This window comes from Leuciscus leuciscus, assembly GCF_965113295.1.
Source record: "Leuciscus leuciscus genome assembly, chromosome: 8".
NCBI lineage: Eukaryota > Metazoa > Chordata > Actinopteri > Cypriniformes > Leuciscidae > Leuciscus > Leuciscus leuciscus.
Window position 1 is genome coordinate 29,204,815 of NC_138732.1, and position 13,522 is coordinate 29,218,336.

Below are 13,522 nucleotides of genomic sequence, written 5' to 3' on the forward strand. Positions count from 1 at the left end.
ATAAAGCTAGGCCAGTCACTCACTGTGAAACAGTTTCAAAGACTGTGGGGTCTGATGGCAGCAGTGTCCAACGTGATACCTTTTGGCCTGTTGTACATGAGACCCCTGCAGTGGTGGCTCAGGACCAAAGAGTTTCCCCGAGGGGCAACCCCTTTCACATGATCAGGGTCACGCGGCAATGCTTACGTGCCCTAGTTATGTGGAAGAAGCCTTGGTTCTTGTCCCCAGGCCTGTGCCTGATTGTTCTACTTCCGGGAGTTCTGGAGAACAGAGTTATGGGAGTATGGGTTTGGCCCCTGAGGGGGCCCAACTCATAGACTCGGGTCTCTCAACTGAGGTTGTTGAGGCCACGATCTCTCTAGAGCTCCCTGCACAGGAAACAAACCGGTTTCCTCCATGGTGCGTTGAAGCAGGAGCAGTATGGCGGCTTTGTAGCCTTGTATTAGGGGTATCCCTACAAGAGGTGCTAGATGCGGCGGGCGGTTCCTTTCCGCACACACTCATCGGGTTTAAAACCTATTTTTGGGCTTCACTCCTGGGTCCCAGGTTATTCTGTCTTTGTTGTGCTCGCCTGATTTCACACAAGACAGGCACTGGTCACTATGGTGGCGTTGGTATAGACGTTCCCATAGCGTCAAGAGATATATAGATATATACACTAGATGTCGCCTTGGCTTCGGTTTCGTTCCAATGAACTGCCGTAGCCAAGGCGACTTCTATTGTATATATCTATACCAGCCCGCGCTCTCAGATCACTTGGACGTGGCTGTGTACAAGAGGTAAAAACTATATAAATACTGTTCGTTTTCTCACACAAACCGCTCGTTTCGTGTCTTAGGCCATCAATGTGTACTTACGATGGGGAATTGTTTAATTTGGACGACGGGGAATTGTTTTCATTTGGACTCTGTGCATGCTCTTTGAGGTGGTGACCATCGACCTGCATTATATGACTGACAGACAAGATCGGTTTGACCTAAAAATATCAGAATTGAAAGTACTGCGGAAAAAAAGACATCTACATCTTGGATGCCCTTGAGGTAAGCTAAAACATACCAAAATTTAATTTCAAAGTGAACTATCCCTTTAAATCACCTTTCTTTCCCATTCTGACATTCAGTTTGGAGTTCAGGAGATTGTCTTGACCAGGACCACACCCCTAAATGCATTGAAGCAACTGCCATGTGATTGGTTGATTAGATAATTGCATTAATGAGAAATTTAACAGGTGTTCCTAATAATCCTTTAGGTGAGTGTATATATATATATATATATATATATATATATATATATATATATATATATATATATATATATATATATGTATATATATATATATATATAATAATCTGCACAGATTTGGCTTACATGAACTTCCCCAGCAGAGTAAACATAATAAGTAACATGCCAACATGGCTTGTGATTTAACAGCGGTACCTGCCACAGTTGATTTTAACCTGCATTTGGCAGGGGTTAATTTCAAACCCTTGATACAATATAAGGTTAGGCCAGGTTATGGGTTGGTTAACGAGTGGGTTAAGGGAAGGACCGCGCAATTATAGATATAATTACAGTAATTAATTAGATGTAATTACATGCAGGTATTTTTTTATATATATGTACAATGTAAAAACATACACAATAAGCGTATTAAATCAAATTATTAATTTAAATATTAGTACATGGTAGTTAAATATGTCAGGGGAGGTTGCTGTAGAGAAGCGCATGACAAAGGAGTAATGAACAAAAAATTCCAACAAGGAATAAACAAACTCAACCACGTTAAACTACGACGACACCAGACAATAAAACACAGATTATTAAACATAACAAAACAGGACAGGTGTAGAGCTAATTAAAAACCAAGGAAACTAACACGTGAAAAAAAAAAAAAAAATTGGGACAAAATTTTGTGACATATTTTTTGCCATGTCACCTAGGCCATGGTGTAGACAAGCACGCTTTAAGCATTTTAAAAAGCTGGATAGAAGTGGTGGAGAAACATAGTTGATGAATGAAACATAACCACGAACACCAATGAGTCTTCTGAGCTACAGAACAGCAGCCTCTCCGCAATAATAGTTTCCTCTGGGTGATTGTATCTGTGACTTCAACATGTTTATCTTTGAATGATGACGGTCACATTATGGTTTGTGTTCAGAGAGCGTTTCATGTCCTCTGAGAGAACAAGGTGACAAAGAGGCCTGTGTTTTTGAAGAGGTCATCATTCCTAGATGAGTTATAGATTGCACTGTCAAACAGGATGAAGTTCAACATACTTCCATGACTACATTTGCCTCACAATTCTTCCATCACCGGTCAAACCAAGGGCAAAGAGGCCATGGTGGCTGCATAAAAATAAATCATTAGAAGTCAATAAGTAGCACAATTACAAGTCAACAAGCAGAAGTGACTCCCAGTGTCCACTCAGATATCTGCAAGCATTCTGTGCAGCAAATCATGGAAAACTTTCGAAAAAGTGTAATGTCATATCACCTCTGGCTCAATACATCTAGAAACAATTGTTTCACTTGGTGAAGATAGCAAACATCTGTTTCCTCAATTAAAACAATACAAATAAAATAGTAGTGCAGACGCGGTGGTATTTATTTGATATGCCACATAATCAATACTAAATTTCACCGTATGGTGAGCACAAAATACTAACTGTTACACATCCCGGTTTCTGATCCAGACATGCATTATCCACTGTAGCAACGACTACACAAAAAAATGAGGTTTATCTCCTAATGGCATCCATAAAGCTCCAGCAGTGATCATAATTATATGTTGTTTGCATCCAAGTATGAGAGCCACATAGCTGGAGTTATAATGTAAAAGTGCAGAGTTAGAAAAGTCTTTGATTAATTCTGCCTGATATCTACTCACTCGGACAGGAAGATGCCATCAGGTCAACAACAAATCAAAGTAAAAAAAAAAATGATCTTGCATGCAACTTAGAAGCAGATGAGTTTAAAATCCTTGACACCACATTAATGAATTGGCTGAGAAATAACTAATTGCAATGAACTGTTGGTTGGCAAATGGCTTCACAGAAAATAATAAGTAATGTGTGTGTACACTTCATAATCACAATTTATGTCCATTTGAAATGCAATAAATAGTGCTCATTGTAATGCCATTACTAACCGGAGAACCAACTTGTGTGTTAATTGAAGAGACAGAGATGATAAGGACCTGAAATAAAATAATTTCTACCAGAAAGACTCAGGAGGCAAAATACCGAAACAAGTATATAACAGTAGCGAATGCTGTTAGAGAAATCTGTAGAGGAATTCCAGTGAGGAAAATAAAGTCATTTCTATTCTCAATAGAAACATAAGACAAACACAGCAGAACTTTATAAAGGCTATTTACATTAGCACATTTAATATTTCACTCATTTGATATGAAGAACAGACATGCCAACTAACTAGTTGGCATGTCTGTTCTTCATATCAAATGAGTGAAATATTAAATATAAATCCGCATCAGCTATGTGTATATTAGTCTGCATCAGGTCAGTATCTACTGACCTGATGCAGACTAATATACACATAGCTGATGCGGATTTATATTTTCTTGGTCTGGAGGGAGGTTTATGTAAGGTAATGTGAAAATAAGCAGGGCAGTCTGAAATCTGCCCCAATGGGTCTCAACTAGAGTGGGCTGCAGTTCCATTTTTACACCACAGATTTGCATAAGAAAATTGTGGGGTGCTGTAGAGCTGGGCAGGGCTTAGGCACCAGCTGCCCCACTTAGTATCATAATAAACACCTACCAAAGCAATACTAAATTTTTATACATCCTGCTCACTTTACGAATTATATTTTATTCAGTTTATATAGAGGCCTATGTTTTGGATGAATATTTTGGTGGGGCTTAAAATTTTATTTTAGAGAAGTCGCACTGTGACGAGACCTTTTAACCTTGCCAAACATTTTTTACATTTAATATTTTAATGATGTGTTGACCTTGACAAGATTCACAGCGGTCCTCTATCATATCATTTTCTATTTTATTTATTCAGATTTATTTATTTTTTTCTGAATTTTGGTTGCATCACATAACTTTGTTTGACAGACATTTCTATTTTTCAATCTTAATAATCAGTCTTGCTTTCTGAGAAATAATAAATTCAAAAAGGACTTTCCAGTTTTGTGTGCAATATGTGCCAGACATTGAAAAGACAGCCATCTGAGGCTGAGAATAGCAGGTCCAGCGCCTGGCTCTTGATGGGGGAGTCTTCAGTTATCCAGAGAACAATTTGGCTGTCTTTTCAACTCATCCAAGGATAAAAAGATTGATCCTGCCCTTTTCACTGTAATTCCATGCAGTTACCTTCCTCACATGTGCATCTTCACAATGGTACACATGCTACGCTAAGTGCTATTCCATTCATGCATTGGTGGTAATCTGGTCCCCTGTGAGAAAATGTGTTTGATTTAGCTGGACATGAAAACCAATTGTGTGGGCCTTTACAGTGAACAGGTTTGACAGATGGAGTTTGGTTTGTCTGCTGTGAGTGACTGTGGGATGAATACTGGCATCTTTCATTTTGAAACACAAATGTATGTTGTGTGTGGTGTTTGACCCTAATTATGCATTTCCCCTTTTTTCCTCAATAAAATCCGATTATGCAGGTGGAGTTCCCTTTGCTGGTGTCTGCCAATATTAAACATGGCCTCACCTGTATTTTCCCTTCTCAAGTCTTGCCAATTCCTACTGTGAACAGATTTTGCAGAGTCTCTCATATCAAACACGATCCACCGTATGAGTAGAGGATTTATATTGAAGCCGTTTTAACCCATCTGAAGAATTCAAGCTTTATTTTAACCCATCTAAAGAATTCAGGTCCCTTGGTACAAAACGTGATACAAAGAACACAATTGTCACCTCGACATGTTATCTGAAAGATGTTCTGCTTGGGGAAAATAAGAGATTTTTTTAATATATTTTTTATTATTATTATTAATTTAAGGCTTGTGTTGGCTTTATTCATGTTATTCATTGCATCAGGTACAGCAGATAGAATAACTACTGAATGTAACTGAGGCCTAATGGCTAATTCAATTGCAAATATATACCGCTCTGCACACACACACACACACACACACACACACACACACACACACACAGACACACACACACACACACACACACACACACACACACACACACACACACACACACACACACACAATAATAATAATAATAATAATAATAATAATTCCTTCAAAGCAAAAGTGGTATAAATGGAGTCATCAAGCTTTTCAAAACAGGGATTCATTTTATCCCATGTTTTGCATTTTGGATCATAGGTATGCAGTTACCAGCAAACATATTCACAATGTTTGGCCTAACACAAAATGTCCTTGCTAAATATTTTTGTGGCTTTTTGTATCAGGTAGGTCTTTAGGATGTTTTTGATTACACAAATTCCTTTACAGTAATTACGTTTGGATAATACCAGTCAGCCGCAGTAGATATGCAAAGCCCATTCAAACCAAGTACAAAAATATGCAATATAACCGTATGCTTTAAAATAAAACATTACGTCTCTGTTGACAATTTTGCACTGCAAAGCGTGCATTTAGAGGCTAGGCCAAACATATTGGTAACACCTTATAATAAGTATATATAAAGTACTTACAAATTATTAACAAACTGTTAGTATATTGTTTAATCTTAGTTTATATATTGTAGTCTCTACATTGTTAATGTATTAATAAGCTATACAAATATTGAGTTATTCATTCATTGTCACTGTAATTAACACAATTATTATTGTTTAATTAGCTTGTAGTAGAGGAATTGTTAATAGGTAATTGTAAATAGTTCTCACTTTATATTAGGTCATGTAAAAATGGGAAAATTACATTAAGTGCTTTAAACCAACTTTTATTGGACATAAATTGCATTCATATTCAGTGTTACTTAAAATGTTTACAAATACATTAAGCACACAGTCAGGATTTAGACTGTATCATAGTACTGAGACTGCTCTCATTAGAGTTAAAAATGATTTGCTATTATCATCCGATTGTGGTTGTATCTCTCTATTAGTGTTATTGAATCTTAGTGCTGCATTCTTTTGAATAGACTCGGAAATTATGTTGGTATTAGTGAAATTGCATTGGCATGGTTCAAATCATACTTATCTGACCATTATCAGTTTGGAGTACTGCAAGGCTCAGTACTAGGACCGTTGCTTTTCATCTTGAAAAGCAACAGTTAGGGACCTGGATGTGCTCTTTGATACCAATCTTTCATTTGAAAGCAAAGTTTCTATTATATGTAAAACCGCATTCTTCCATCTTAAAAATATATCTAAATTATGACATATGGTTTCAGTGACAAATGCGGAACAGTTAGTTCATGCGTTCATAACATCAAGGCTAGATTATTGTAATGCTCTTATGGGTGGTTGCCCTGCATGCTTTATAAACAAATTACAGCTGGTCCAAAACGCAGTAGCTCGAGTTCTTACCAGAACCAGGAAGTATGACCATATTAGCCCGGTTCTGTCAACACTGCATTGGCTCCCTATTAAACATCATATACATTTTAAAATATTGCTGATTACTTACAAAGCACTAAATGGTTTAGCGCCACAGTACTTGAGCAAGCTCTTAACGCAATCTCAAAATTCCAGGCAGTTGATAATACCTAGAATATCAAAATCGACTGCTGGTGGTAGATCCTTTTCCTATTTAGCACCAAAACTTTGGAACAGTCTTCCTAACATTATCCGGGAAGCAGACACACTCTGTCAGTTACAATCTAGACTAAAAACACATCTCTTTGACCTAGCATACACATATCACATTATAGACTTCTATAATTCAATCTTAGGCTGCATAGATTAGGCCAGCCGGAACCGGGAACACTTCTCATAAATCCTGATGTACTCGTTACATCATAAGAAGAATGGTGTTTACGCTAATATTAGTCTCTCTGTTTATCCCGAGGTTTACCGCAGTCTGCCGGATCCAGGCCGTATCCAGATCTGATGAAGGACCTCTGCCTGGACACGACGACAACGCAGTCCTGAAGTTTCAACTAGTCTCTCCCCTGTGAAGGCCCCCTTCTCCTTCCCTTTACCTCTGTACATATAAAGTGTTGTCTGGATAATTCCAGTTTGCGTGGCTACGTGGAAGCGATAAAAATTCTGTATTATAAATTTTAAGGCCAGACAAGTAGTTGGTTGAGGGTTGGTTTGTAGGGAAGGACTACACGCCTACTCACTACACGCCTGCGCACATATATTCAAACGCGCATTCCTATAGACTGAACTCGTAATATGCATGTGCACGCCATCAGCGTTCTCACAGGTTTTTGAAGTTTACGCAGAAAGAACTTAAAGGGTTAGTTCACCCAAAAATGAAAATTCTGTCTGTAATTACTCACCCTCATGTTGTTCCAACCCCGTAAGACCTTCGTTCATCTTCGGAACACAAATTAAGATATTTTTTATTAAATCTGAGAGCTGTCTCACTCCTGCATAGGCTTCTAAGACACTATAACTTTCTGGCCCAGAAAATGCATTAAAGAGATCGTTAATATAGTCCAAGTGACTACAGTGGCTCAATCTTGAGTTTATAAAGCGACGAGAATACTTTTTGTGCACAAAAACAAACAAAAATAACGACTTTATTCCACTATTCATTTCCTTCTCTCTGGGCCTTGAGTTTTTTTCACGTAGTGTAACTGCGTAGCGCTTCTGTGTTGCACGTCACACACATGACCAGCGTCGGCCAATAGTGAGCCTACGTGTGACGGACAACACAGACGCGCTGCGCTAAAACACTACGTGAACTAACTCGAGGCCCAGAGAGAAGGAAATGAATAGTGGAATAAAGTCGTTATTTCGTTTTTTGGCGCACAAAAAGTATTCTCGTCGCTTTATAAACTTAAGATTGAGCCACTGTAGTCACTTGGACTATATTAACGATCTCTTTAATGCATTTTCTGGGCCAGCAAGTTATAGTGTCTTAGAAGCCTATAGAGGAGTGAGAATCAAAAATATCTTAATTTGTGTTCCGAAGATGAACGAAGGTCTTACGGGGTTGGAACAACATGAGGGTGAGTAATTGAAGAGTTCAGATGCAAAAGCCTCTAAGTGCCATCTGAAATTTTCTTCTAGAATGATAATTTTTATCAAGCTTGTATATTTAAGTTCAGTAATTTCACTTAAATGGCAATGAAAATGACCTATTAAATTGTCATTTAAGTGAATTTACTTAACGTAAAAAGTACAAATTATCATTCTAGAAGAAAATTTCAGATGGCACTTAGAGGCTTTTGCATCTGAACTCTTCAATTACTGATTTTTGGGTGAACTAACCCTTTAAGAGTTTTCTGTTAAAACGGTGTTGTGTTAGTGGCCCCTAAGTTAATAACTAATGATCGTTGCGACGGAAGTGAATCAATCAAACTAACTTTAGCTGGACAATAACTGTATTCTAGCCCTATAAAGCCCAAACAATCTCTGTTACTTTAATTTCCTATTATCACTGTAAAGCCGCTATATAAATGAAGATGACTTGACTTGACTTGACAAATGGTTTAGGAGGAGTTTGAAAATGTTTCTTTATCAAAAAGCTCAAAATGTTCCAAAGTTCATTTGGAAGCAGACTGAGACCCCCTAAAATATTGCTTATTTGGTTTTCAAATGAACCGCACAAACAGAGCAATCAAGTCAAGTCAGTCAAGTCAAGTCAAGTCAGTTAGAATGGTGTCGTGAAAGCGGCCCCTACGTTAATAACTAATGATCTTTGCAACGGAAGTGAATCAATCAAAACTAACTTTAGCAGGACAATAACTTTATTCTAGAGTTGCTGTAAAGCCAAAACAATCTATGTTACTTTAATTTCCTATTATCACTGTAAAGCTGCTTTGAAACAATCTATATGGTTAAAAGCGCTATATAAATAAAGGTGACTTGACTTGACTTGACTTGACTATTCAAATGAACTAACATAGCAATCACACAAGTTTGAGTTTGTTTTAATTGAACCAAACCTGTCAAGTGTGAACACACCCTTAAGGTAGCGCTGTGTGCATAGACTAGTTTCAGACTCATTTCTTATAGGGCACATTTACATAAGATTCGTTCTTGTGTTCAAAAACAGATGCAGCATACTGTACAGAAACATAATTTCGGGAATTCATCTTGAAACTATAAACTTTAAACTATAAACCCATTTAAAAAATAAATAAATGCATTGGCTAGACTCTCAAAAACATCCATACAATAGTTACAAATGACAAAAGACTACAAATAGGAAATATATAGCATAAAGAAATATATAAAGCAACCTTACTTGGTGTCATTAAATGTAATTTGAAGTCGAGGTTTGCACCCAAATCTCAGGCATCAGACATGAGGCATGAGCTTGCAGTAGGATTCACACTAGCGCTCCTAATGAGTGTCTTTTGGAGTTCAGAGAAATAGTCTCATTCTCCCCCTGTCCAGAGCTCCTATCACTGATTCTCAGGTGGCAAGGCCAATTTTCCTTCTTAAAACCCAATCCGGTCTGTTTAACTCCCTGCCTCGTACAGATGGATACAGATGGGCCAGTGAAATCCTGATGAAGAAATCTGCCCTCTACTTACCACACACCTCACAACTTTGATTGATGGCAAACTTAACAAAGCATTTAAGAGTTTCCCCTGGTGCAAACTCTACTTGACTGCCGACAGGCTGGTAAAATAAATCACCCTTCAAAAACTCACACTTTAAAAAAAACTTCAACACACCTTATACAAAAGCTGCATTTTATAGGAAATTTACAACATTTACACAAGGACATATTATGTGTCTGGGGAAACATTCCTTTCTGTAAGCAAAGCAAGAAATATCCTATTACTTTGAGTTTACATTTATAAAAGAATTAGCGATTTGCATTGCATTGCATCCACATACAAAAATAAAAAATCTGTTTATATATAAACTTTTTTATTTTCCATAACAACCGCAAACATGGTCATTACACCTCCTCTGCAACACCTCCGCCAGCCTTCCAGCAAGTCCCATAAATCCCCTTCAGCGTGTCCAAAAAGCTGCAGCTCAACTGGTTTTAACCTCCTCAAATTCACATTACACCACTACTCAGGTCTGTCTACCATTTAATACTGGCTGGAATTAAAATCAAGACAAAAAGCTGCCAATGGCTCACGCTTCCACAATATTCTATCATTCATCAAATTGTTGTGTGTCAAATTCAAAAAACCTCTAGTAGGTCTGGCATGATCAGCCATTTTTGGTCACCTAAACCAAATGTATTAATTTATACATATAAATAATTTAGTGCACAAGTAAAAAAAAATAAAATAAATTAATAATAATTGCATGGGTACTTCTATATGCAACTCTACTATTACAAAATGAGAAAAGGTTTTTGAGAACAAAGTCTCAATTTGTTTTCTGGAGTCATTCTGAACTTTTCATACTGAGGTCCACTATAAGGTTATTCAAGGTTTTTGGAGTCATAATGACAATTCTTTTATAGGCTGTGTGCCTTTCAGCCTCCTATGTGAAGTCATATTTGCATGTGAAATAAATAACTGTGATCAATTCAACTCAGTAGCCTATAGTCAGTAGCCTATTTCCAATGTCCTACTTCAAAAAGTAAACCCAGGCTCACTGGAAAAAAACATGCCTGTGGTGATATTTTTGCAAAACGATATTATGCTGCTTCTTGCATGTTTCTCACAACTGTCAAAGTGAAATATCCAGTGAATGGAGATAAAAAAAGTTCTGTTTTATCCAACAGATGAACGTCAATTTGTATATATATATTTTTTTATTTTATGTTAGTTGTATGAATTGTGCAAGGGTCACGTTAGACTTCCACATTGCCCGTCATTTTGACGGGCAGGGTCCTACAAATTACGTCATAATCTATTATTACCCGTCATTTTAATTTTTATATTTCAATGATATATTTCATATATCATTATTTATATGATATATTTCATATAATATAATATAATAAGATATGACATATTTCATATAATAGCTTATGTTCCCTTTCATTCAGTCACTACGAGTTACATCAGTGAATGATGAGTTCTAGAAAATGAGCCAATGGCAAAACAATGCCATGGGTATGCGTAATTTGCATAGTGCAACTCCGCCCCACCGTGTGGGTATAAAAGGAGCAGCGCGGCAATCTCGCATCATGTTTTTGCTTCTCTGAGCCCCCAAAGGCCACGGATGGCAGTATGGGACGTTCCGCCTCGCCACTCTCGTCCCCCTCTGCCGCCAGACCCCTGTCAGAGGAGGCCACTGAGGAACGCTCGTCCTTTCCTGGCCTCCTCTGTCAGAACGCAGCATATGACCGTGCCCCCACACCGGGACGCTCCCACGTCTGTGCCGGTCATTCCGCCTCGCTGCCCCATCATGGGTACGTCTGTGATTCACATGACCCCGCTGGTTCAGTTTTTGGGAGACTGGCTAGAGCTTCCTAATTTGTCCCGCTGGCTCGCGAGAATCATCAGGCTCGGCTATGCGATTCAGTTCGCATTGTCTCCTCCCCCCTTCCGGGGAGTCCGCTATACCATGGTGGGTGGCAATGCCCCTGTCATGTGTATGGAGGTAGCCACCCTACTGGTGAAGGGTGCGATCGAGACCGTCCCTCCAGCCAAAATGAAAGTCGTCGAGGCAGCCCTTGTGCCGAGCCGAGTCGCATCCTGAACTATCTCGACAAAGGGACCTGGTGCTACAGCACCTCGCCCGTCTGGGCCTTCGGGTCAACTGGGAAAAGAGCAAACTCTACTCTGTGTAGGGGATCTCTTTTCTCGGTATGGAAATCGACTCGGTCGCCATTTACGCGCAGCTTACGAGCCTTGGTATTCTTGGTATTTATGAAGAGAAAGTTGGAACAGTGACCGTGCCACTTTTCAGTTTCATCATGTTTGTCCAATACATCGCAATAAGCTTTGTGCTTTGTTACTTTTAATATGAGACAAAGTCTCAGCTTTCAAATTCTGTTCTTTTTATTAAGAAATTCAAACAATAAATAGAATTTTGGCGCTTTTAGTGGTAAAAGTGCAGCAGTGCGAAGCCCACATGAAACGATCATCACTTCCTCTTTACTGTGTTACAGCACAACATACAGTAGACAAGCATAAACATCTTGGGACATGTTGAAAGAAACTGAAATACTGTATCATGTCTTATGTAATCACTCAATCAGTGTTTCAACCATAGAAAGATGTCAGTAAAACAACATATAAACAATATGTCACATTATGTCATGCTCTGCTGTCTCACTAGAGCACACTTGCCACCAACTGGACAGGGGTGGGAATTACAGTTACAAGTTAAATAGAATACCCTCAGTGTAATCTGTCAAAATAACGGACAGCCTTCAGATTTTTCCATCACTGCTAAAAAAAATAATTAAAAAAATCAGTCAATAAACAAAAAATGTTTGGTTAACGCGACCTATCGTGGCAGTTCGGAAATTAAATGTCTTGTATGTGTCCCTAAAAGGGTAACGCTCTATCGCGTTTGAAACTACAAAGTACTGTCATGAAACTCTAGATGGCGCAGGCTTATATGTCCTTAACTCAATCTGCTCTGTATCAATAGCCAATGAGCTCACTGCTCAACCTTCAAATAAGTGTTCAGCATTTGCTGTAGCATTTGCTTCAGAAACCCTCCACCTTCCCCAGCTCCACCTGTATAGATCTGCTACAGGTAATTCAGATATGCTATATTGTACAGCAGCAGAATGTCTTACTTGCTCACTGCAGTCTGTTGGGTATGTATTGGCAGTAGCAAGTCGTGTATTTGATTTGCAGCAGCAACAACAACCAACAGCTGCATAAATATCAGCAGCAGCGTAGCAGATCTATTCCGACAATACCAAACATGTCAACATTGTCATATCCATTACCATGCCAATCACTCCAAGAGTTATCATGACAGAAATACATTTACCACCTACAATAAACCCTAAACATACCCAATAATGTTAACAAAAGCAAAAGTGAGATAAAACACATTTGCTGAAGAAACCATGTCATTTCAGATTGATTCTGCATGTCTTTTATGGTGACACATATTTTACAGGATTTGTACCAAAGTGCAATGCTGTACCAGGAGAGCTGCAGAGCAAGTTTACTACATCAGAAAACCCATACACAGGTGGTTATGTGATGCAAACATCAATATGTATTAGTTTAAAAATACATAATAAGTATTCGCATTTAAGCAAAAAGACTGCATGAATGGGTCAAATTTACATTAAATTACGATAAAACCGGTTTAATAGAGACAGGTGTTTAAAATGGTAAATTAACCTCTTTGTTGATCATTTTATACCTGCAAAACAAATTGCATAGCATTTGCTATGATACTTGTTTGTTGACAGTTGAACAACTCCATAGGTAATGACCGTTATTGCCAATCATAAATCTTCTGAGTGCCAGGCAATGGAAAGCCTTTATAGAAGTCAAAGATATCAAGTAGGAGTATCCCACATTTGACTTAGAATAAAATGTAGCATTA